The following is a 25,716-nucleotide window of genomic DNA, read 5'->3' as shown; positions in this document are numbered from 1 at the left end:
AGTGTGTATTTCTCATTGCCTCCAGCACACCATAGCCACCCTTAAGCTGCTCCAACAGAGACAGAGGAAGTACCTGGCATTCAGAAAGAGCAAGCCATTAACAGCACTCACCTTTACTAATCTTGGGACTTGAAGCACAGTGTCTGTTCCAGTGTTTAATTGTCTGTGTGTCCCATGTATCTCTTTCTATCCAAGCTTGTCCTGTAAGAGAAAAATACACAATTACTGAAGTCAATAAAATGTAGTCATGTTAAATACGCAATTTATTAAAACACACCGTCCTGATGAAAGTGCTCAGTCTAATTGCCACCTTAATTTGGTGTACATTAGCACTAATGAAGAGCTTTTAATACCCAGCGAGGGATTCAATTCCTCAGAATCTCTGTAACAATCTTTGGGGGGTGTTTTAAATGCCCACAGACCACATGTAAATGTATAGTCCCATTACACCTGCACTTCATACCACAAGAGGACTAGATTAATACCAGCTGCACCTTCAATATTTTATAGGAGGTTTAGACAAACTTTAATCTGCTGTGACTTTACAGCCCATTTACTGGGAAAATGGAAAAGGCAGGAAGGAAGATGGAATGCATCTTTGGGAAGCCCAGCCATTAGGAGCAGCAGCATAAACGTTGGGTGCTGTCCCTCGTTCTTCCAGCCAGCTGTCACGCCAAGTTGAACAAACTATTTCCTCTCCCTCTGCTTCACTGTCACTGCCTGGAAAGCAGCAACAGAGGAACAGCAAAGCCACAGCCCTGGCCACTCAAAAGTATTAGATATAGGGGCGCAGGCAGAGGGACTCAGGTGCAGACTGCCACTGTCCTCAAAGTAACACTCACAGTTTTCTCAGTAAGTTTTAATTTCTGCCCACACAATGCTGAAGAGAGCCTTTGACTAGGCAAAGGTGAGGTGAGACTACAGACTGATGTGCAAGGCACACATGTTTGACTCTTGCTTTCTCAGGGCGCCCACTCCTAGATTGCTTTTTCCACACATCTGACACAAACTCCACAAACTGACAAACTCCATAGTGCAGGGCCTGTGGGGAAGGAGCAGTCTTTCACTCTTCAGAGAGCACCCCATATCATAAGAGTCTAATATTCACATAGGACCCAGCACTGTAACTCACTCATCCTTCAAACATGGTTTTGGCATACTCACAGCTTTGCTGGAGCTGCTGTTCCCTGAGAAGCACCAGATAAGTCACCTGGGTCTCTCCCTGCTTTCTCAGTGCCAGCATTTCATCATGATTTCTGGGAGTGGGTGCATTTAACATCTGTTTCCCACAAACATTAGTAAATGTGCCTTTGAAAATTGCCTGCCATTAAGACTTCTGTGAGTAAAAGTCTATTGTTTGTTGTTGGCAGGGAGCAAACAAGGAGTTTCAAGGTGGCTGAAACTATTACAATATAAAGCATACAATGAATATTCATAGACCTTTTTTTTGGCATTAATTCCTCACACTTAATGTCCTTCCTCTGTCACTGTAAACCTACATCTCTAGATGAAGGACAAGGATGGCTTCCCCTTGGAAACCTGGAGGGTGCAAACATCTGGTGCCAATCCACCTGTCTGTGTTCAGAAGCGCTGGAGGCATGAGCCGAGCAGGGGCTGAGCTGCTGGGTACAAGGGCTGCTCCCAATCAGTACAGCTTTTCCACCAGTGTCAAAGTTCACAGGGTGCTGTGGGACTGCCTGGGAGGTGGCTGCAGCAGGTTCAGCAGGTCTGAAGAGAGGGAACATCTAGGACAGGGGACAATGCCTCACAGCAGAGAGCCCCTGTTTGGCAGTCAGAGCTCAGTGCCCATGCTGACCTTTGTATCTATTTCTGTGGCGTGCAGGGAAGCTTCATCCTTTGCATTGCAAGTGTGATTGAGAGACAATTTCTTTGGTTGCCCTGTCCTGTGATGCCACTTTCTTGGGATAGATGCTGCCAAGAGAAGTTGGTTCTAACTTTAAAGCAGAGATGACACTGTGCTATATAAACCTATCATTAAGAAAATAACCAGAATGATAGGATTCCTGCTCCTACTGTGTGTGCATATAATTACATTCCTACGAGCCCTCTGAGGTCTGCGTGGGAGAGGAGTTTTATTTTTTTATCCATCATAAGTCACAATATTTTAAAGAAATTACAGCACCTCAGAGAAGAAGAGTTTAAATGCTTCAGTAGGTACCAGCAGGTACTGTGTCAGAAGGGATGAAAGACTGCATTTAGTGCCAAGAAGCAGCAATGATCCACCTGATGGTTGCCTTAAAGGAGAGGAAGTCCCTGCCAAACAGATTCTCTTTGGTTAATAGCTACGATTTTGTCATTAGGGAGAATTGCACAAAGTGCAAACCCACCATGCCTAATTGTGAGTCCAGCAAGCTGATGCCTTTAATTTCAGTCTCTGGGGAAACACAGTGGGAGCAGGAGCAACAGCTGAGGCTAAGCCTCATCTTTGGGCTGGCCAGCTGTGGCTGGCACATTGTCCACAGCCACCACATCAGCTCTCCTCGCTGAGCATTGGTTTCTCTTCACATTCACAGTGCAGCCCATCAAGGAGCCGGCTTTGATGAAGGAAAAGCAGCTAAACATGTGCGTCCTGCTGGTATCAGGCTGCAAGAAAGGCAGCTGGAGCTCCAGAGCAAAGAGGGATGGGACAGAGAGGGGTTGAAACAGACAACAGGCAGCAAGTGAAACGAGAAATTAATGGAGTGTGCAGGATGAAGAAGCAAGGCCTGCCTTTGTGAGAAGTTCAGCTTGTTGACTAGAAGGAAGGGCCACCAGATGAACCCCTTAAAACTGTTGTGTGTCACAAGGACTTCTAGCTTCTGCCAGTCTCTTGTGCTCAATACATTTGCAGGGTCGAGATACACTTAAACACATGCCAGCCCCGTGATCCATGGCTGTCATGACTTCTGATCCAGAAGTCATGTCCTGCTGGATCTCTGTGTCAGGTCAGTGCTTTCCAGTGAAAGGTGAGGAGAAACGTCTCTGTGGAAGCTGGATCAGAATAATTTCATTCCCTTGCAGTGGCTTCAGAAAAGAGGTGAAACACTTTTTGATTTAGAGCTGGACCTTGGCACAAGCTGTCAGCCCCATGTGTTACCCTGTAGCTATTGCTCCAACATAAATAAGTGTTTGTTCTGGAATTTCATAGCACTTGTGCAGCAGAATCGTTGCTATGACACAACTACATTACTTCATGTAAATCCAATTAGATCCCAAAGTGCAGTGTGTAACTGTAATCGGCCCCTGTGGAGCAGCCACGAGGGGACCTGCACAAGGCCCTGCAACTGGATACTAAATTACAGTCAATCCAGCTCCTCTTTAGTTGCATTAAAATGCTAATGTCACTGCAACGTAGGCCCATTTACCAGCCATGACCACCTTGCCTTGCAGCGCTGGAGTGAATGAGCCTGTTGCACTGCCTCAGAGCATTTAATTCCTCGGTACAGTTGAGTGAGCAAAGTCCTCAGGGGCATCTTATACATGCAAACAGCAACCTGATTGGCTTTGATAACACTAAAAGCATATGAGGCTTGTGACGGTGTTTAAATGAATCGGAGCTGCCTCCAAAACTACCCCAAGTTTCCTACACAAGCAGAGCAGCTGGGTCTCATCTCATCCTGGTTGCTGCTAACAAGAGCACACTTCTGCCACCAAAAGTCTGTGTGCGTAAGAGCACATCAGTCTCACACAAGAGGACAAAGAGGGCTGGACTGAACCCCTCTAAATTATCAAATAAATAACACCAACTTTACAACATAGCTACTAATACAACTCTTACCCTCTGTTTTATATTTGCAACTTTGCACAATGTGTGCATAGAATACATGAGATCATATGGAGGTAAAATCTCCCACACGTGCAGAGACATTCAGAATGGAAATTCAGAAGTCCCAGAGCAGAACCAATTCTAAATGCTGTAATGTTTTGAAAAGTGCTAGATTATGTGTTTGAAGTGCCAGCATGCCTTCAGGCCACAGACCACTCCATTTCAGCTGGTGCAAATGTGCACACTGCACCGTTCAAAACATGAACTGCTTGCTCACTTTGGCCCCTTCCCAAGGAAAGTTCCATAGGTAATCACATCTGGCTCTTCCATACAGCTTCTCTCACACAGGAAGCAGCTGTCTCAGAAAAGAAGATCCTGCATACAGAACCAAAACATCTGATAGCCTGCAATTCTTTTGAGTTCTGTTCCTTTTTAAAAAGCCCTCAGACAGCTCACAGGTGGATTTTCCTTGTATTAACTGCAGTACAATGGAACCATATGGTACTGATTGCCTGCCTTTCTACACAGATGACCCAGAGATTATATACACTGATAATATAACAACATTAATTTTGTTTATTAGATGAGAAAACCAGGGCTAAAAGGGGAATGGATGTGCTAAACCTCCTGACCCCCAATATAGCTCTCTGCTCATTAGTCCATACTGAGACCAGTCCCAGCCCATGAAAAGGATGATCACTTGTGGCTGACAAGCAGCACTCTTTGTCAGGCATCTCCTGTCCCAGAGAGCTGTTACTTAGCAAGCCCAAAGGGAGGCAGCTAACTTTGGCCTCCTCTTTCTGACAGTGTTTCCCTTCTGAACGGAATCAATGTCACCCTCCAGAGTGGATCACGGAGCTGCAGCACAGGCCAAGTGACATTACCCACTGTCATGTCAGGCACTGTCACGTGTTGGAGCACTCCGTGCACTCGCACAGCATTGCAGACACTGAGGGGATTTAACACAAACTCCAAATGCCTGCCACGTTTTCCCTGAGCCTGCCACATCTCACCTTTACAACAACTGGCTCCTTGGTGCTCCTTTATGTTCTCCTTTCCTATAGCCCTGCTTTGTTTGCAGCAAGTGCCTCAGCACTTTGTGGCATTCGTGATGGTTTTGAGAGATGCAGGAATAAATCTCAGGAACACTGGGCAGTTGCTGTGGCAACCTTGTCCTCCTCAGACCATGATTTTCAATATTTTAAGAATTTTCCCAATACTTGCGTGCTTCAGGGAAATAAGGCAGAGGAGAAAAAATATTTTAAAGTAAGGATGGTACCAAAAGGGATTACTATAAGCTGCAGGGCTTATTTTGTCCTATCAGAAAGATGATGATGTTAAGTCCTTAGCAGGAAAAAGAAGCCATGACTGTCTAGGCAGAGGCAAGGAGCCATAGGCAAGGGAATTTGAAATCTCTGTTTGTATCACCTGTTTTAATGCAGAACGCAGTTGCAGATCAATAGGTTACCTTTTTTTTTTGTCGTGTTTATTCTCAGTGTTTTCTCATAAGGTAGAGGTGTGGAAAAACTAACCCACTATTTAGGATCATCTGATTGGGGAAGTAATAACTTTTATTCCTTTTTAAAAAGAAATCCCAAACAGAACTTTGAACGCATTAACTATTGTTAACAAAAAAAAAAAAAAAAAACACAAAAAAAAACCCCAACCAAACAAAAAACCCCACAACAACAACAAAAATACCTAAACAAATCCCCCCACCAAACCAAAACCAGACAGAAGCCCCCCAAACCCCAGAAAGCTAGAAAATTCTCTGTTCAAGGTAACAGCCTACTCAGATATAAAAACAAAACAATCAATTTAGTCAGCCTAGAAAAGCAAAGATTAGGAAAAAGAGCCTGTAAGAAAAGCAGATCTTAAATGAGGGATCTCAATAATAGTAAATAATCCAGAAAATAATATTTCTGGAAATCTGAGAAGGGACATTATTTATCTGCTTCTGGTCATCTCTTAAATGATTTAATGAGAAGAATAATAATGCATCCTAAAGTGTAATGGATTCTAAACACAAGAGGATATTGTAGGAAATACATGCACAGGTGTGATATGTGCAGGAAAACATGAATGCAGCAAAAGACATGAGAAATGGCCTATGAAGGAGAGGCAGACCTGAAGTCTAAGTTACCCTGCTTATAGTCAAACTGATACATATCTCATAAATATTTCATGTGCAAATCTAAACTGAGTTTCACTGTAATCAGCACCTTTAACTTACTCTAGCACATAAAATTGCAGCTAATGTGGTTTGAAAGGTAAATGTGACTGATCTGAACCACACCTGCCCCAATTAAGGTATGAAGACCCAACACCTCAACATCTTTTACTGCACATATTTTTGATTTCAGATTAAGAGAGTGAACCATGGCCACAGCCCACGAGAGGGCTTCAGATGCTCTGCAGGAAAATAAATGAGAGTTAATAAATCCCATAATCTTGGCATACGTGTTTCTAAATGTTCTCTCCTCCTCCATAAGACATATAATCTAAGTGCTCCAGCAGCCATCAGGTTCCAGGCACACAAAAGACCCCAAGCACAATTCATACACAGATGACAGGAGCACAGGGACCAAGTGAGATATGAACCAAAACTCAAAGGCTGGCTCCCAGCTGCTTTTGCTTTCCCAGTGGATAACAGATACTGCATCAATACACACAATGTCATGCTAGTGAGTTTGCTGCTCTCTTAACACCTCATTTTTCTCTCCACCTGAACGTATTTTGAAAGCATGCAGTTCACTGTCCCCTTCTCCTTTCTCTTTTGTCCTTACTCATGGCACGGTAAACATGAAAGACGGCATGGCTGGTTATTGTTAATGCATTTGAAAGTGCAGACCTTTAAAAGGGGGTTATTCTGGAACACGCCACGGTTTTCCTTGTTATTTGCACAGGCAGCTAATGATCACCCTAATAGCTTCTCTCGCTGAAGTCGTAATAAGCTTACAAATGAACCCATTCAGCACATATTAAAAAGCAAGGGATGCTCCTTTGATTACAGCCTTTATGGAAATCTCGGAATATTTGTTTTGTTGCTGCACAGCCGCAATTAGGACATGCTGCTGGGAGCCGGCTCAGCTGCCAGAGCAGTGGGGTTTGGAGACACCTCCAGTGCCATAGCAACACCGCCACCTCTCCCAGCACCAGACACAGGGAGCCTGGCAGCCCTTCAGGCCGGGCAAGCGGCTTCAGCTCCCGCAGAAATTAGGAAATAAGAGGTGAGTGAAACCCAGGGAAGCTGCCTCTGCTGGCAGCGGCGGTTCTGAGGCAGCGCCGACAGCCCCACGGGCAGCTCGCACCCAGGGCCCTGCTGCGCCCACCACGGGCACGGTGCGGGGCACACAGCCCTGGGACACAGCTGCACTCCCCACCCTGCGGCCTGGAGCTGTCACACTGCAGGAAAAATGGGCAGCAAGGGCAACATAGGCAGGGGACACCTGAGGAGGCAGGAGCTTTACCTTGCTGAGGTGCCCGTATGGGGGAACTGGCTGCCATCGCCCCTATAACGCTTCCCCCTCCACGACCTCATCCTTCCACATGTGGGAAGGGACCCAAATAACCTTATGGAAATCTCCTTACCACTTAACTGCTCTGAGGTTGATCTAAATCCCACTTATATTGCTGACAGACTTAAACTTCTCCAAAGGGGGGCAGGGGAAGGGGAATTAAAGGATGTAAAAACCTGCAAAATTGGGGTTCTAGTTTTCATTTAGATTTTATCAAGCATTCCACAACAACTAAAAGTTAGAAGACTGTACCTTTTTTCCCTTAAAGGAAACACTATGAACAATATACCCTCTTTCTCAAAATATCCTTATTCCCTGAGCGCAATGCATATGTAAAAGTCTTAATTGGAGAGACTGGGGAGTAATTTATTTTTGCAAACAAAATCAGCAGCTTACGTGCTGATGACATGGATCCAGAGGCTTTCAGACAACCTCAGTGGGGTGACTTTCACCCACGAAAAGCATAACATCTCCTCTCACAAAGCTGGGACTCTAAACAAACTGCTTCTACTTTGCCTGAAAGCCAAGACCTTTGTATGGAACAGATATTTTCTAAATCTCCAGGAGACTGGCTGAGGTTAAAGCAGGTCAAACCATGTAATACAGATATCTTTGTGTTGATACTACCCACGGTGCCTATTAGGAAGGCCACAATTGTAAGAGACCTTTTCTCGTCAAGGATATTTAATACAGTGCCAGAGAGTCTCCCCAGGCACTCTTTGTTTTAAGGTTTGTGAGCTTTGGGGGGAAAGCATTGAGTCTGATTGTGAAGTAGGTTTTTAGCTCTATTGGAACCTAAATAACACATGAGAGCAGCACTGGAAACTTCACTGCCAGCATGGCTTGCAAGAGCCCTGTGTATAGCCTGGGGCAAAGCCTGGAACACAAAAACTAAACCTAAACTAAAACTAAACCTACACATAAAAACTGGCATGCACTCACAGGGCATCCTAAGGACTCTCTCAAAACTGAAGCAGCAAATGTAACTATGGAGATACTCTGGTTGCTTTACTCAGCCTTCACTTCTATTTTACCCACTGGAAGTCAGGACTTACAAACTAAAGACATGAAACCTTTTCTAATTCAAATCAGAAGGGCTGGAACAACTACAAATGTGTCAGTGAATGATGAAGGCACAAGCTGATCCCATGGCCTTAAATCAGAACAAAAACAATTTGTAGATGGACTGATGAGTACCTTCCTCTTCCCACCCAAAAGAAGCACAAACACACCCGGACCCAACTGGACAATTCTGATTTTGAAAGTCTAGGCAACCTTCTTAGGGAGAACAAAATCAGATCTCTTATGAGGAACAGGACTCCACAGGCTAACTTCCACATCAGTCAGGACTGGGCTGAATTCTGAATGCAAAATCACACCAGTTTTCAGTGGCTGGAGCTCACTATACCCACACTTTGCTATGTCTCTTTTCTATGTCTCTTTTCTTGATCAGCATGCAATTTGAAAGAAATGCTGCATTTCAGCTAAAACCCCCATATTTTAAAAGTATCAAAATGAGGTTTGCAGAGCAAAGAGCCAAAGCAGCCTAGATTAAGGCTGAGAAAACATAGGAAACAACAGGATGTTCAAAATATTCTGAGCACAGAGAGACAAGCCTTTGGGGACAATTTCCTAGGCAAGCTGCAGAGTTGCTCTGCATTAAGAACAAGAAAAGTTGTCTCAAGAAACACAGCATTTAACAGCCTCTTCTCCCATCCCTGCAGTCAGCACAGGGAGAAGAATCTTTCTGAAAACATTGTGGAGTCATGCCATGTAAATACATTTGACAATAAATTTTATGACAAATTTCATTACAAGATTTGTGGTTACCATTCCTGATGCACAAACCACCTTGCATCAGAACATTAATACCATTTAAGCCTTAGATTGCTTTCCACATTAGTCTGAAAGCCCTTTATGAAGCTGTGTCCTCTATAAAGCTGATGTGGCTCTGCTCCAGGATACCCAGCAGGTGTCCTGGGCAGCTTCTGTGGTCTCCTGTCTAGTGCTCAAACGACTTTAATATTCCACTTCTGCTAACATCTCTCACAGAAACTCACAGACATTAGCAAGCCATTTCAAGCTGGTGTTCATCATCCTCCCCAACCGCCTGTATTTAGGATAATTAACAGCAACACTTATCTGTCACCCATGGGGTTTCAGAGATTTAGTTTGGTATCCTATGAGAGTGCCAGGCTGCCTCTACTGAAAACAGGAAAAAATGTACCCAGAAGACAGTATTCAAAATATTGTCATTTTTAGATGAAAACAAGTATTTTGAGTGACTGCTAGTATTTTTTAAAACTGTTCAAGTACAAAAACCCCAGGTGGGGTCCTTCATATGGACCACAAAATGTCAGATGGTTTGTACTCCACATTCCTCTCAACAATGTGCTTAAAACTGTAGAAATATACATTTAGAGCTGATGCCTCCAAAAATGCTCTCCTGCAGCCCTCAAACAGACAATCCCTTTAAGTTTCCTCTACAGGTCATGCCAGGAAATTTCTCACTGGGAGAACCCCAAGTCAATGATCTTCTGATGTATATACAGCAAGCTTTGTAATCTTAAAAGTGGACGCTGTCCACAACACAGCTGAGGTCCCACACCAACCAGCACCACCAGGGCCCCCAGACAGTGAGAGGTCACATCACAGGGGTTGAGCATCCTGGTTACATCTGCAGGGCCACTGCCAACTCAGTGCACTTTGAAACTCCATGTCCAGCACCACATGCACACACCACCCTCCCTGCTGTTCCCCATTGACAATGGCGTGAAGCAGCTCTTTCAGGGGGCCAGCAGAGATGGGAGAGTCTTCAGGGCATTTGGGATCAAGGATCAGTGTCCTGGAAGCCCCAGTTGCTAATAAGGCATGGGGACATTTTTGGAAAATGTAGTCCCTTCAGAAGTACCTCAGGAACTAAATTTTTCCAGTCAGCACAGTGTCAATCAGGAATTTGAAGCAGGCACTTCCAACAGTCTCATATACATGGCAAAAAAGCTGCAGTGAAAAACTTCCCCCAGTAAGGGATCAGCTACTTTCATGGCTTGGAAAAACAGATTTGTTCTTACATCTTTTGGGTGAAGCACAATAATCTGAACACAGGATGCATTAACGTAAATCAGCCTTCCAGTATTTCTGTTTATTTGCACCAGCCTCCTCCAGCTCTGAGCCCATTCTTAACCTCCATCCTTTCAAGCTGTGCACCCAGGTGCTCTAGAGGTGAGTGCAGTGTGACTCTGATGAGATGGAAGATGAAGTACCAGAGATGCACAGAGAAATATGAGAGGCAGGAGACGTGCTTAGGGATCTATCATTTCGATAGGCTGAGCTCCTTTTCTGAGCCTGCACACTCCCTGTGGGCCAGGGGAAAGCAGGTGATGATGCTGGCCCACTGTGGAAAACCCTGCAGAATAACTTTGACTCTGTTTGTCCTTCACCAGTTTTGCTGTTGAAATGCTGCAACTCATTGGAGCTGAGCACTCCCCACCAGCAGAGCCAAGTTCTCCCCTTTCAGCCCCTTGAACCCCAAAGAGTGAGCGCACAGAGAGGTGCAACCTTTCCCCAAAGTTTTGCAGCTGCTGAAACAAGCATGGGCTCACCTTGCCCTGACTGACTGGACTGTCCCCCCTCCTCTCCTCCAAGCAGAAGCTTGTGTGTATTTCTCTTCCTCTTCCATTCCACTGCTTCAAATTTTGAGAGGCTCTATTTTACCTTTTATTTCCTAAGTTTTCCTCTCTTCTGCAATGCATGGTGTTGACACTGTTAGCCACGTATCATTACCATATCTCAATACCATATTAATCTTTTTTGTCATCTGATTTTTGCATATGAGTTGTCATTTAGAAAATCTGATTTTGCTCAGAAGTATCCAAACAAATCTGTGAGTCAAAAAGAATGAGAGAACAAAAGCGAGTGCCAAGTAAGCTTCCATTTAAGCACTTTATGTATCCTGTATGAAATACCAGCTCCTAAAATTCATTTTGTTGGTGAGATGACATCTCATATAATATGCTATCTTTCCATTATGTCAGGGTCACACTGCTCAGGTGTCTCAGCTAATACTTATCTGCAGCTTTCCCTGCTATCCTGGGAAGATTACAGATAAATTAGGTGACTCCAAAGTATTTTGGAGTAAAAGCCAGGATATTTTTCTGATAAAAAACTGTGGTCAGAGGTAACTACAGTCTATCAGTACGAACCCAGGGAATTCATTTCTGTAAATCAATGAAATACTGCTAAATCTATATCAAACACCCAGAATAATGATTTTGTCACTACTTAAACTTTGCTTTTGGCTCAGTGAATCTGAAATTAGTCCTTTCAACTGGACCATTATTTGGTCCAGATATTTTTTTTTAAAAATTCATTCTAGGATGGGATATTCCTGTAATGTCAGATTTCATTCAGCCATTTAATTAAAAAAAATGATTACACTGGTGGGTATGGTATAAGCTACTAACCTACAAAATAAACTGATTTTAATTAAGGCACAGATGTGCAAGGCTTTGGCTGGAGACTTTAAATATCTGCTTCTAGAAGTATGATACATTTATATGAGTCATAGGCAAGATAGGGAGGAATTTACTTTACACATTCATTTCTTTAAGGATTGAAAATGCAGGATTTAGTTCATGAAGGCAGCTTTAAGTTACCACCTGTGGTTACTACCCCAGCTTTGCTTAGAGACCTGCACTTTCCAGCCTGGCTGCAGTGACTCATATAAACAAGGGAATTCGCCTGGGGCAAAGGGTGCTTAACCTCGATGGGTTTGACAAGATCTCCAGTCCTACTGTGTTTCATTTTCCCAACCACACAAGCAGGCCATGGCCTCATCAGGGAAGCAGCTTCTGCTCCAAGCAAGGACACATTTTTCTAGCTGAAATAAAGTGATATGTCATGACTCTGTTCCCTTTACAGCATCAGTTTCTTTCCTACTGTACCTAAAGGCTTAGTGGGCAATTTAATAGAAACTTTATAATGTGAGTGCTTTTCTCCTTTTTTAAAGATGATTTATCTATCCTTTTTGTTAGAAGATCTAAATGGAGGTACACCAGAAAAAAAAATTCTTTCCCAAAAACTGGAGTAAGCCATATTGTAGTAGGGATATTGCTACTTTAACTGTGCAGTTAAGAGTTTAATTAGCAACCCTGCATAACACAGCATAAGGTTTCTTAGCATCTGTCCACTTCATACAATGTACAAGAGCTCCTAAATCAATGAGCTTACTCCAAACTCTGGAGAAAAATACCATCAGCCTTTTACCAAGCCTTCTTGCTCCCCTGTTTTAAATATAGCCACTTTAGGCTTTACATGGCCACTAAAAAAAGTTCATGTAGGTCTGACCTGTGACCACATTACTTTACATATTAAAGAAAACGGCATTAATTACAAAGCTGAACAGATTCTGTGACCACCACAAAGTGAAACAGGCTCTTATAATTACACGGTTGGAAAAATAGATAGAAACATTAAGGAAATACACCAAAAATTACTAAAATCAAAATGTACCAACCTTTCCCCAGCTCATCCTCCAGGTAAACATGAGTGGAGACCAAGTTCCCACTCAGCCCCAGAAGTCAGGTGCCTTGTCTGAACCCCAGATGAGCCCCAGGTGGGAGTGGGATCCTCAGCCAGCACTCACAATGGGAACTTTCTGCAAAAGGGCAAATGTGGCACCTGGGCCAAGCACAGATGTGCTTATGCTTGGAACTGCTTCAGATACACTTAATGTATCAAAAGTGAGAAAGCCACCAAGCTGGAAAGCTGGGGTAACGCTGCTTTATGGCTTTTCTCTTAAGAACACACTGCACCCATTAACACCTGTGACATGTTTCCTTAGAACACTAAGCTCTGCTGAAACCCAAGTGACCTTTTAAGGATGTTCAGGGTGCCTTACACTGGCATCTATCCAATGTACCTTTTACAGGGCACCATCCTGCAGGAAGGCAGCCACTGGCATTTTTATTGGTTAACTGAGAAATGTAGTGTCTGTAGTTCAGAAGGAGAGAAATATGTACATACTTTTGTGTTTATTTTTAGTATTATGCAATACACCAGGGAAGGATGGGATATTTTTTGTCAAGGACACACCACAACTTATCCTTTCTCTTCTCAAAGCTCTAATGTTATTTTCCAAATCAGTTGATAGCATATCAGTCAATCTGGTGATAGGAACTTCTTCCTAGATGGCTCCAGCAAGCAAGCACCTGGGGGCTACAGGTTGTAGGTAATAAGATTGCAACTATGCAGCATTCAAGCAGCACTGCACTGGCAACCCCAGAACTATGTAATAGATTGTCTAGAAAAAAAATGCACTTTTTGCCTAGTACACTACCCGAGATCACCACATTTGTCCATGGCAAAGGAAATGGATCACAGAGGAGCACACCCTACCCTAATGAGTGTGACACCACCCAAGGCAGGCTCAGGGCTCTCAGGGAGAGTTACCAAGTCAGGTTTCCAGTCAGTTAAAAAAGACAATTCCCATGAGGACGTTGACCTGCTGGGCAGAGATTAGCAGCAGGGAAGTGCCATCATTCCCAACAGCAGGGTAATGAGACAGCCTCTACATTTTGCAGCCTCAATTCTTCAGCAACATTGGTTTTCAAAATACCAAAGGTACTGGGTGCAAGGAGAAGGTGTTTACAGCTTCAAACAATAGCACAGCGACAGGAGCTTTACAGACCTTGGATATTGCATGACCTACTCAAGCACTCAGGCCCTGAGCTCTTTGTCACAAGGTCTCTGTTCAGAACAAAGCCAAGTCCTTACAGCTCCACTTAAGTGCCTCTACTAGCCTTCATTAAGAGGATAGAAAAAGGGGCAACAAATAGTTTGCTAATAAAGACTGATTCTGAGGAGCACTATGAATAGAGGAGAGGTAGCATAATTACATTAGTAAAGGTAACTGGGGTCACTGCCACATTGTTGTTCACTCTTTAATTTAAGCAAAAATAGTGAAAGGTGGCCGTAATTGGAGAGAGAGAGAAAAAAAAAAAAAAAAGACAGGAGAAACTGTTCTGCTTTTGGATGAGTCTGACTGCATGATTATAGGATGCTGGTTATGTCTAAGAGGGAGCTACTGAATATTTAACCTTAGAAATGGAAGCCTGGTTGTCTCTTGTCCTGTTAACATCCACACATATCTTCCATTAGCTCTAATTAGGGCTAACAGGGTGTTCACTAACTATCTCCATAATTAATGCTAATAGTAGTTACAGGCAAACGTTGATAGAAGATGAAATGCCAAGGTTCTTCTCCAGGGTTAAATGCTCAGCAGCCTGTCTGTCTCTCATTTCCATTTCCTCCTGTAACAGCTCTTTAATCAATCCACGGATCCCAGACAGCCTTGCACACCCAGTCTTGCAGCAAGAGACACGTGCAGCCATAAGTAACAGCACATGCTGTTATTTATACAAAATATAAACACAGACACACAATACCTGACACATACTAGGCTGGTTCATGTCCCTGTGCTCGCCACCCTACAGATATTCCAGCAACATACTAACAGCGCAGACTGACACATCCCTTTTGCCTACAAGATGCCCAGGCTTCACAGGGAAGTAATATCATTTCTATCATATATTAAGAAAAGTAATTTCTAATTAACAAACCAAAGAGCAAGCAGATCATAGAAGCACCTCAATTACCCTTATTAATGTCATTATGCTACCTTTAGTTGATAGACTATACTATATTCCCAAATCAGACATTATTAACAAACCATTACATTTATGAATGAGAACAGAACAATTATCAGCCCTAATCAGAACAGCTATAATCATGCACCTTCTGTTGTGCTTCTGGGTCAAGCCCTGAGCAGTAGTTCATTGAAAAAGTGTTAGCAGACTGCTTCCAGCCAGGGACCATTTGCTAGCACAAAGTCTCACTCTCTGCTCTCTTATCCCATCATAAGTGGAGAATATTCATCAAATGTGCAATTATGTGGCTGAGTAGATTTATAAACTGCCTTTAGTTGGGAATGTATTTACAAAGCCTCAGGGAACCAGGGGAGTACTCTGTTGTTTCCCTCAGGAGCTGCAGATACTATTTGTAGAAACCTTAGCATGTTGAAGTCTTTGCCAGAGATGTCTCAAAGAGGCAAAAAGCATCAGAAGAGGAGTGCTGGCAGCCAGGAAGAGAGGAAGGAGCAGGACAACATCCCCTGGAGCTGGCTGTTGGAGCCAGACGAGGAGCTGTGCTTGTGGAAAATGTGACTCGGGCATCTGAGCCCTCCCTGTGCCCCAGTGCTGGTTGTCACTGTCCTCCTGCACTTTGGGGCAGCTCCAGAAAAAAAAAAAAAAAAAAAAAAAAACACATGCAGACATGAGTCCCACAGAGAGGTATAGGTGCTCTCCATAGGGTGAGGAAATAAATCAATTTGTATATTTATCAACCCACCTCTACTGGCCCCATGTTACATTAAAGAGGAGACGGCTCCCACAACTCATCTTAAATTAGAACTGGAAATGTTTTGGCTTTGCTATGTGAAAACAAACTTTTTTTGCCTGCTTTGTTTTCTGCCCTGGGGAATTAGTGACTCAAGCAGGATGCTGAGGACTCAGGGGGATTAATTTTTCATCATGTTTAGGGAGGTTTTTCTTCTACTAGGCATGCGGGCTTATTAATGCAGCTTCACTGCATTTAAAGTACTTTTATTTAAAGTACTAGACTTTAAATAAATAATTTTTCCCCTCTATTTTTCTTCATAGGTTTGTGGGGGGAGCCTGGGGAGGTTACTGTTCAGGAAAGCAGGGGATATGAAGCACAGAAGGCACTATCTGAGCTCTCTGCAATGGGGTCAGAGCCAGCCCCCTTTGTGATGCATCCCCCTTTGCCACAACTTTCTCAGCACTTCTAACAAGGGGAGGATCTCCCACAATCCCCAGGACAGGTCCCACTCTGGGCACCCTCACATTGCTCTTTTTGTGGCACTCAGTCCCTGTACCACATCCTTCCTCTTCTGGTTCCACATTTCACCCACTCTTCGCTGACAGTATATCCATGACTTGCACTGAAGCACCCACTTCACTGCTGGATGCTCAGACTAAGAAACTTTGTGAAAGAGGAAAGTGTCAGTAGGGTAAAAACCTTCTCATTTTCTTGGCCAGGTCTGATTTACCAGAGATACTTTGCTGTATCCACACAACTTTTCTCAGAAAAGGAACATAGAACATTCTTTTCCAGAACTAGAGGACCAGCAAATAGTTTAGCTATAGGCAATCTGACCAAACAGAGAATGTTTCTTCCCAAATAATGAGTTGGTTTCAATATATTTTGAATATTCATGATATGCATTATGATATGCAATCACCCAAAACAGAGGAAATATATTTAACAGTAGCAGGACCAAGAATGGCCAGAGCTCTGTATTACCTGTTACAACACTGGTCCCTTTTCCAGCCTGCTCGTACTCTTGGCATGTAGAAATGCACAGTGAAAAAGAATATGTACTCACTAAAAGTACCACTTTTAGTTGTAAAATTGTATTTTAAAATCAGAATGTTGTAAAGCAGCAGCTACAAAATGAGCTGGTATCCTAAGCAATGACTTGTCTAGACATTTTTATAAGAATTGCAGTGAATGTTGAGTAAGTGTTCAAGGAAATCTGAGTTGATTGAAACATCTGACTACTCTGTGTTTTAACTGGATGGCTGGTGCTGCTTCAGCGTCTTGCCAGCAAGATGAGAAGGATATTAAAATAGGAGGGTTTCAAGAAAAGTGAGAGGATAGTTCATCTCCTCTTCATTATTACTTAGTGAGAATGTTCTCTGATTGTGTTGGATATCCAGTTAATTTTATCCAGGTCTCTGCAAAGCACAAACCCACACTGGCAATGCAGGTAGCACAAAGAGATGAATCATGTCTGAATGAATTTGTTCTCTCTGGATTTTTCTTTTTTCTCAGCACAAACAGAAACAATTGAAAAAGGTTTGAACTGAATATTTTCTGTAAGACAGCTTAGCCAGAAGCTGAAAACACAATCTCTGAGATGCATTTTCTAATTTGAATTCTTTGTATTTTTGCATTCTGATGCCTACTCGCTTTCACCTATCATTCTGCATGATGGAATATCATGGACTTCCTGAGAGCTTGTTACATCTTCCAGATGAGGCCTAAGTCTGAGCTGAGAATTTCTTTCTGGTTTGGAAGAGACATTTACTGCTTGGATTTGTTTTAAAACTCAAACCCAGGAATTTTGTGATATTTTTGTGAATCTAGGATGGAACTTCTAATCAAAACAAGACAGACTGTTAGAACTAGCCAGAGGTGTGGTCAATGGGGCAGGAATGTGGGAGACAGAAGATTCAGGTTGACATTCCTGGTCTTCCCAGTTCTCACCAGGGAACACAAGCAACCAGGCTATTGAGCTAAAATTAGATGAAAAACACACCTTCTCTGCACAACCCTAACTTACAGAAGTTGCAATGTACTACACAGATTAAAGTTCCTTATCTTTCAAGTCTGGTACTGTCCTTGCTCAAAAGGCCACTTGAAATTCCATTGTGTACAAGTTAGGAAGCATTTGGGGAATTTAGGATGAACAATAGTAACATAGTGAATAGTATGTAAAGGAACTAACTAGTTAGATCTTAGCATCTTATACAGACCACTCTGCCCAGACATAACTCTCGTTATTCTCCAACTCCAATCCACTGACAAATCCATGCTATAGGAGGCAGAAACAAAACCAGCTGCAGACCTACTGATGTACCAGAAAAAGCAGAGCATTTCTCCAGGGGCATGGAGCCCAAGTATCCCCTCAGAACTTCACACCAGGACAACACTGTCATTTTGTGCCCTACCAGATCTGCCTGTCTCTGGCAAAGCCCCGTGTCTGTGCACCCCTTTGCTGTCCCACTGCAGTGGGGTCAGTGCTGGGGCTCTCCTCCCACTGCCCAGCCTCAGCTCCCTTTGCAGGGAAAAGGCACATGAGGACCAACAGGAACCACTGAAGTCATCTACATCCAGGAGCCACAAAGATATATTTATTTTCTTCCTCTCTCTAAAATAAAATAAACCCCAATTATAATCAGCCTAACCATAACACTTCAGTTTGCAAACACTCTCAAAGCTGCAGTAGGCAATAAATCAGACATGTCACTTCCAGCAATTCATCTCTGGAGTTGGTTGCTACATGGCTGTAATATATAAAGAGGCTTTTTCCTGGTGATCCTCAGAGCCAAGATTCTTTTTGTTGGCTCTTCTTTAAACAAACACTCCTGTAAATTGCAGTTGAATTTAAATTTATCATTCAGTCCTAATTATTTTCCTCTAATCAGTGGTTTGAGGGTGACTTTGGTTCTGTTAGGCTGATACATTGTCATACTCATTTAAAAAATTAATTCATTTAAGCCAACTCCAAATGTATGCACATGATATCTCTGCTGCAAACTCATCACTGCCACATAAGTCACAATGAAGGCAACCAAGACCTTTTGTTTTCAGGAAAATTGTCTCAAAAGAACAACAATAAAAATCAATAAGAGACAAAAGAAACTTCTGCAATGCCATGAAAGACCAGCAAAATGCACTGAGGCTCTGTCAAAACACAGCTGTAACATCCCATCCCTTCCACATCACTCAGAAGGATACGAGAGAATTTTCAATAAAGCAACAGAACATGAAGGTTTATACATCTTTGATGTCCCACAGCTGGAGGGAAAGACAGCAGTTTACTAATCCTGTACCATTTCCCTTTCATTAGTTAAGGTTTTCAGTTTTGGATGGTGCTAAATTTAGAAGGAGAGGTTAATTGTTTAACCTTAGAAAAATAATTATGCTTCTTTTGGTGCTGTCTTAAAAAAAAAAAAAAATCATCTTTTTAGTTGCCCAAAGGATTTAAAGCTCAATGCAATGGTGAACTCTTTAGTGGAGACTGTACCCGATTCACTAAACAAAAAATCTGAGACTAGACTACAAGTTTTTATAGATTTTGGACCTGCCTGCCTATGCTGTGGGAAAAAAACCTCCCAACACTTATTTAAAACAAAACTTGAAATCAGGTTTGGGGTTTTTTTATTTCTGTTTTGGTTTGGGGGTTTTATTTTAAATCCAGTGTTTCAATACTGCACATGTACAATTTAATTTCTATTCCAGTTACTACTGTCATTTGGCTGGAAGAAGAAGTGGTGTGCCATACCTAAGTCTGCTTTGGAACTTTCAAACAATTTTTCAATCAGAATTTCTTGCACTTCTCTAACTGTTTGTCCTCCTACATGTTGTGATCTATAGGTTGTTTTTTTTTTCCCCAGTAGAGGTGGTTGAGTAGTGATAATTCCTTATACTCTCAACAAAACTGGTGTTCAGCCCAGCCTTGTCAGTCACACAGATCTGTGTACAGAGGTAAGAATTTCAACCTCCATTCTGGTCACCGTTTTTTGCAAATTAATTGATACTAATATGGTTCCCAAAAATGTTAATCCACTCTCCACTTCAGCAGGAACCAGAGTGAACATTCACTCCTCCCATTTCAATGAATTTTCCAGATATCACAGGCCTTTCTCTAGTTCTTAAAATAAAAATCAGGGAGGAGAAAGGGGTGTGGTTTCCATTTTAAACAAAAATATTTATATGGTGTAAAGTGCTTAATCCAACAGGTTGTTGGGATATTAATACTAAAATTTGATTAGGAGATGGAATTTTCTTGAGCATATTTTCTAGTTAGCATATACTTGGGTTACCTAAGTAAATAATCAGGTAAAACACCTGATAAGAAATTTATTTATGAAGATGGGAGGAAGAGAGCAATAAACAATTCATATGACAAAACCCCTGTACCAAAGTATAGCAATTTAATGTCTAACTTCACCTTCAGTAGAGAGAAAAGGGTTTCTCATTTCTACTTACAATAGATACTAGCCTTCTGTGAATAGCTATTTACTGACAATCAGTGGCTTTGTGTGCATATTTGCATACATATGTATGTATGTATATATATATATTTATACACACGCACACAGAGCCAAGACAAAGCACATTCACCTTCAGCCCAGCTTTTCAACAGTTGCCTCACAAGGAATCTCAGTGAGCCCCATCTCTCATCCTCTGACACCCTTCATGCATGTGTAAATAGAAACACAAAGTATGGACTGCGACCTCAGAACAATGCGCTTGTGTCGTCAATCACTCGTTTTGCAGACATGCAAATACCTTCATAAATAAGATTTTCTAAAGACCTAGGAAAAACTGCTCCACATTTCCTGACCTTCTCCTGTTTGTCTTGAAAACCCTTCAGGTTTTCAGACTTCGAACAGTTTTGTTTCTAATATTACTTCAAAGTTTGGTGCTGTCCTCCTTCAGCAATGAAGACGAGCCAATCTTTCATGTGACTTTGCTCAGGTGTTCATCTCCCTGCCACAGGCACTTCATTACACTAATTTGTTTTCACATATTAAAGTAGATCAGGCAGTACATATTCATAGATCAGGTAGTATTCCTGTCATGGAAATTGACTGTACTTTGAGCAAGAGGACCCTGATCCATTATTTGACATCTTTCACGCTCTCTCAGTCTAAAGGTTAATTACCACTACTGACACAGTTCCTAAGTGCTGTTTGAAATAGCACAATGCTCTACAGATGTATACAGCAAAACCCATTGCAATATGAAATAGCCCAAATTTAAACTAGCTGAGCTTAAAAATTATTTTTGGTTTCTCTCAGTCAGTGAAGTTTATAGACATTTACCCATGTGCTGAACAACAGGTCATCCTCCTATCTATAAGCTTTCATGTGCTCAGCAAAGGAGAGAGGAGGTTTTTGCCCTACAGTCAGCATAGTCCCCTCTGAACACAAGAATAATGCAGGACTTGGCCAGTCACTGTCACCAAGCAGTGATGTGTATGAGCTGCAAAGAGCATTTTCATGTTTAAGATGAAATAATTTATTTTTAAATATTCAGCAGTCAGTGCCTTCTTCATATTATACTCACAGGATCTCAAGTCACAGGCTGTGATTCCGTGTTGCCAGGGAGGCTACTTGTCAGCAGCTGTAGTGTGAGCAGCAGCAGGAGGCTCAGAACAAGCATGTGAAATAAAGTGCACACGCCACAGACAGCACAGTGGCTGCTTTGCTAAGTGGCACCAAGCGCTTCACCCTGCGGGAGCCCTCAGATCTCTGCGCCAAGCAGCTGGGCTGCACTTTCCTCCTATCAATAATAATGATAAATAATAATAACAGCAGCAAAGTAAAGGGAAGCTCTGAGCTTACACACTGCATCAGGTGGACTTTGTGCTCCTGCTTCCAAGCGCACAGGGATTACTTTGCCCACCTCTCCCCCCACGACCTGTGCTTTCGCAGGGCTGGCTGGGGGGCTGAGATGCAGGACTGCCCTGTATCCAGGCAACAGGCAACCCTGATGCTCTGCAAAGCTCTGCAGTGCACAACAGGAGAAGCTGGGACAGGTGCCTCCCCAGACTTCATGGAGTGTGGGATAGAAAGAGCTTTCCCAGTTTCAAAGAAAAAAGCAGAGAGTAAAACAAGCTGCCAAACTACCTTCTGCCAATGAAAGCAGGTTGCAAGGTCTCCCTGGGGCTGCCTGGTCTCCCTGGGGCTGCCTGTTTTCCCAGCACTGCTCACTGGGAAGATATAAAACTTACTGTGACCTTCTCTTTTCTTTCTCAGTGCTCTGTATGTTCTCACCTAGGTACACCTCTTCCTCCTGCAGGAATTTTCCAGATTTACTAGCCACCTTATTGGCGGCTGTCTCAATTCTTGGAGCCATGTTTTGACCCTACCAGTGTCATGATTAATGGACATGCACCCACATTACCAGGCTTCAGAGATGGTTTGTGGGAGGAAAAGATCAGCTGAGAACAGATGATTCACCAATCCTTATATTCACAAGGAGTTCTTCATCAGTAAAGGGATAAACTTCTGGGCCAGAGAGATTTGTGGGAGTATGTACACCGACTCCAGTGGCATTCAGATTTCATACACAGTGCCTTGGGCAGCTTTACTCATAATGCACTGTTGCACTCAGCCTCCAGCTTCAGCTGATGTTGACAGAGACTGGGACAGTCTGATGAAAATTTCATATTTGAGGAAAGACCAAAGAACAACATGAGCTAAGTTATAGACAAACCTGGTCCCCAAGCATCTTCAATTCTCAGATAATCTACAGGCTTCTGATATTCAAAACATGACCTGCAGAGGATGAAGCTATTTGAAAAAGAACTGGAAATATGCTCAGAGAGTTTCTGTAGCGTTCAGCTGCCTTTCAAACAATTCTTCAACCTGCCATATGGACATTATGTAATTGCAAAATATACAGGGAAGAATGGTCATGAATAAAAACGGTATGACAAATTGCTGCATGAAGATACTCTGATCCAAACCAGGATTAATTCAAAGAAACCTTGTGTCTAGGATGAAAAAGGGGTCACAATGGCCCTTTCCTACCTTACTTGATGGTGTGTCAGCATTTGAGGTTCCTAGCCATAAACATAATTTGTGACACAACAACACTGCACAGCAAACACAACAGGTAGCCTAACCTTCCTCATCATCACAGTACTAATACAATGTCCAGTCAGGATTTTTACTTTCATTCACCATGACTAGAAACATTAAACAAACACTACCCCCAGAGCTGTATGAAAAGATAAAATCAGGAGCACTCTTCAGAGCTTGGGAATTTTCATGACTCCTGCTGCAATCTCAGCTCCTTGCCCATAGCTTTCCTTCTCTCTTACCAACTTTTACAGCCTCACTGTCTTGGCAAATAGCTTATTTTCCTTCTAGCACTGACAGCTGTTATTGTAGGAGACAGCACAGTATAAAGTTACTTATTAAGGGAGGTAAAGAACTACCTCCCTTCAACTCCAGTTGAACTTTGGGGAAAAATAAGTACAGTCCTTCTTTTCTCCTTTGTGAGCAATGGCATGGAACGTCAGAAAATAACGGCCTAAGTGCACTTTGTACAGATGTCCTCGAGGAGATTAACTCAGGGCATGCCATTCCCATCCTTTGCAGTTCAGGGTGTGGCTTCCCAGCCAGCTACACCAATTTTACAGCAATTTGCTTAAGTCAGAAGGGTGAGGTGGGACCTGTGTACCAGGTAGGTGTCCTGGATTTCAATCTGAGTTTACCCACTGACAGAGGAAGGGCAAAGCTTTCTAGCTTTTAAATCAGATAAGCTTTCCCCCCCACAGTCTTATGTACATAAAGACTATCTTGAATCACATAAATCTTTTTTACAGCTTTTCCCTTTCCCAACACGTCCATTTTGCCAAACTGCCTCAGCTAAAGCCAGAAGACTTGCAGCAAAGAATCTGGAGGTATGGTAAATGGAAGGAGAGAAGGATAAATAAAGGGGCTGGACAGTGGTATGGCACCACTGTAAAGCTGAAGCACAGGGGTCCTTTCTGAGACAAGATGTGCTCCAGATCAGAGGTGACAGCAAAGATCCAAGAGGATAACTTCATCTTCCATTAGGAAACCACTGAGGTCTTCAGAGCACACTCAGCAAAGCACTGCCACCACTGTCTTCTTGAGGACCTACAACTTAAAACACCCATTTAAGTGCCCTGGAGAAAATACTCCAGATGCTTTCACCCACTGCAAACCCAACTCTTCTGCCTGGTGCTGTTTTGAGCAAATCGATCCCTCATTGAGAAATTAAAAACAAAATGAGCAGCACTGAAAGACACATCAGAGGAGCTCTGATGGAGAAGAAGCCCAGAGTGACGCTGATTGATGACTCCTAGAATGCCTTTCCCTGAAACAATAATGAAGTACGTGCCTGGGACAGCAGCCCTGAGCACTGCATGGAAACACTTGAACAGCTCGCCTGCACCCACAGACCTCCCTGCCTGAGGAGCACATTTAAAACAGCTCTGCAAAGCACTACTGCCAGGGTCTCTCCTGAAAAGAAACAAACATTCCCTTCCCTTCCATCCTCCTCCCCTTTAAATCAAGCTCAAACCCCCCAAATCTGGGGGCACCTCTACTGTGTGTATAATCTGTCCAACATTCCTCAGTAACAGAACCACTTGGAATGGGGAGGGGAGTGCTGCTCATCCCGGGCAGGCACAGTACAAGGGATACAGGGAAGATAAACCATGCCCTTTGGAGGTTCCAAACAGAGCCTACTGCTGCTGCTGAAGGCAGTTATTTTAATCCTCAGCTGCAAGTCACCGGGGCACAATAAAAGAGAATTAGCAAAGAAAACATTTAATGATAACAATGAGCATTCATGCCTTATTCCTTGACTTGCAGCTGAGAGTATTCAGTAATTCAGAAGTGGATGAGAAATTAGGAACAGGAAAACCTAGAGCAGTCTCCCTGCCACTAAGAGTGACAAAAGCAACTCATCAGCAGAAGGAAGAGTAACGCCTTAATCATCATTTTCCTGCCAGACAAGCCCCAAACTCTTTCAGAAATGGGGCACAAAAAGAAATTTTATATCATAAAAAAAACCAACCAAATGAAAATTACTCTACATCAGTATACCCAGAAGGAACATAGCAAGATGATCAAAAGATTCTGTTTTTTGGATGACAAAAAGAGAAAAAATAAAAGGCCAAACCAGATGGGAAGAATTGCTTCAGTTTGAACTGGTAAAGATTTTTTCTAAAACAAAAATAATACAAAGGTATTCCTTCACATTAATTCCCCAAAGTTTTTTTTTGAATCTAAGATGAAATTTTAGTTTTTACATTTTCTAACTTAAAAACCATCAACTACATCAAACATAATACCACACAATGCTTCTTTTTATAAAATGTTTGGATCTAATTTTAATAGGAAAATGTAGGTTTCATTTTTTGATATTAAAAAGATCGGCTTCGGCATTTCTAAACAAAAAATATATTGCATTAAAAATCTGAAAGTAAATGTTTTAATGTTAACAAATATATATATATATATATATATATATATATATATATATATATATATGTGTGTGTAGCCCTACTATTGATTGAATCTATTTACTTAATTTTAACTTGATTTTATGAGGATGTATGGTCTCTGTGAAGATTCTTGGATATAAAAGTTTGTGCAATTTTTGTCATTCATAAAAATTGTCTACTACAGAGATGTGATTCACACACTTGATATGCACAGCTGATTTTCTATTTACAGGAAAAGAACCATCATAACACTAGACTTTTCATCAATTGTCATTACTACTGATCAATAGAAAAAAACACAGAGCAAAAGACCAAGATCCCAAGGAGCTCAGGCAGCACTTTGAGATTGGCTTTGTACATCTAACATTCAGGACTACTGAGTACCCCTGGGGATTTATATAGCTACTCCTAAACATCTGGATTTACATTTAGTTAATTTGCACTTTTCCAAATTAGTTCTTTTCCAACTATATCTTGAAAAAAGAAAAACAAAAAACTAAAAAATAGAAAACAGAAACCAGAAAACATTTCATCACTGCTTTTTAGAAGTCACCATCACTTATCCGCATTTC

The 25,716-nt window shown here is 42.3% G+C and overlaps 1 protein-coding gene across 7 annotated transcripts in view; it reads right to left on the bottom strand.

The window, feature by feature from the left end:
* The window catches only part of TSPAN18 (tetraspanin 18), a 121,113-nt gene that overhangs the window by 26,205 nt on the left and 69,192 nt on the right, over positions 1-25,716 (bottom strand). For all 7 annotated transcript variants that reach the window (XM_063158843.1, XM_063158840.1, XM_063158839.1 and 4 more), the window contains one exon: positions 112-201. The gene's annotated coding sequence lies outside the window, so the exon portion shown is untranslated. The remainder of the gene's footprint in view (positions 1-111; positions 202-25,716) is intronic.

Source organism: Melospiza melodia, chromosome 6 (assembly GCF_035770615.1).
Source record: "Melospiza melodia melodia isolate bMelMel2 chromosome 6, bMelMel2.pri, whole genome shotgun sequence".
In the NCBI taxonomy this organism is placed as follows: domain Eukaryota; kingdom Metazoa; phylum Chordata; class Aves; order Passeriformes; family Passerellidae; genus Melospiza; species Melospiza melodia.
The sequence above is the reverse complement of the archived record's forward strand: the minus strand, read 5'-3'. Positions and strand labels throughout refer to the sequence as shown.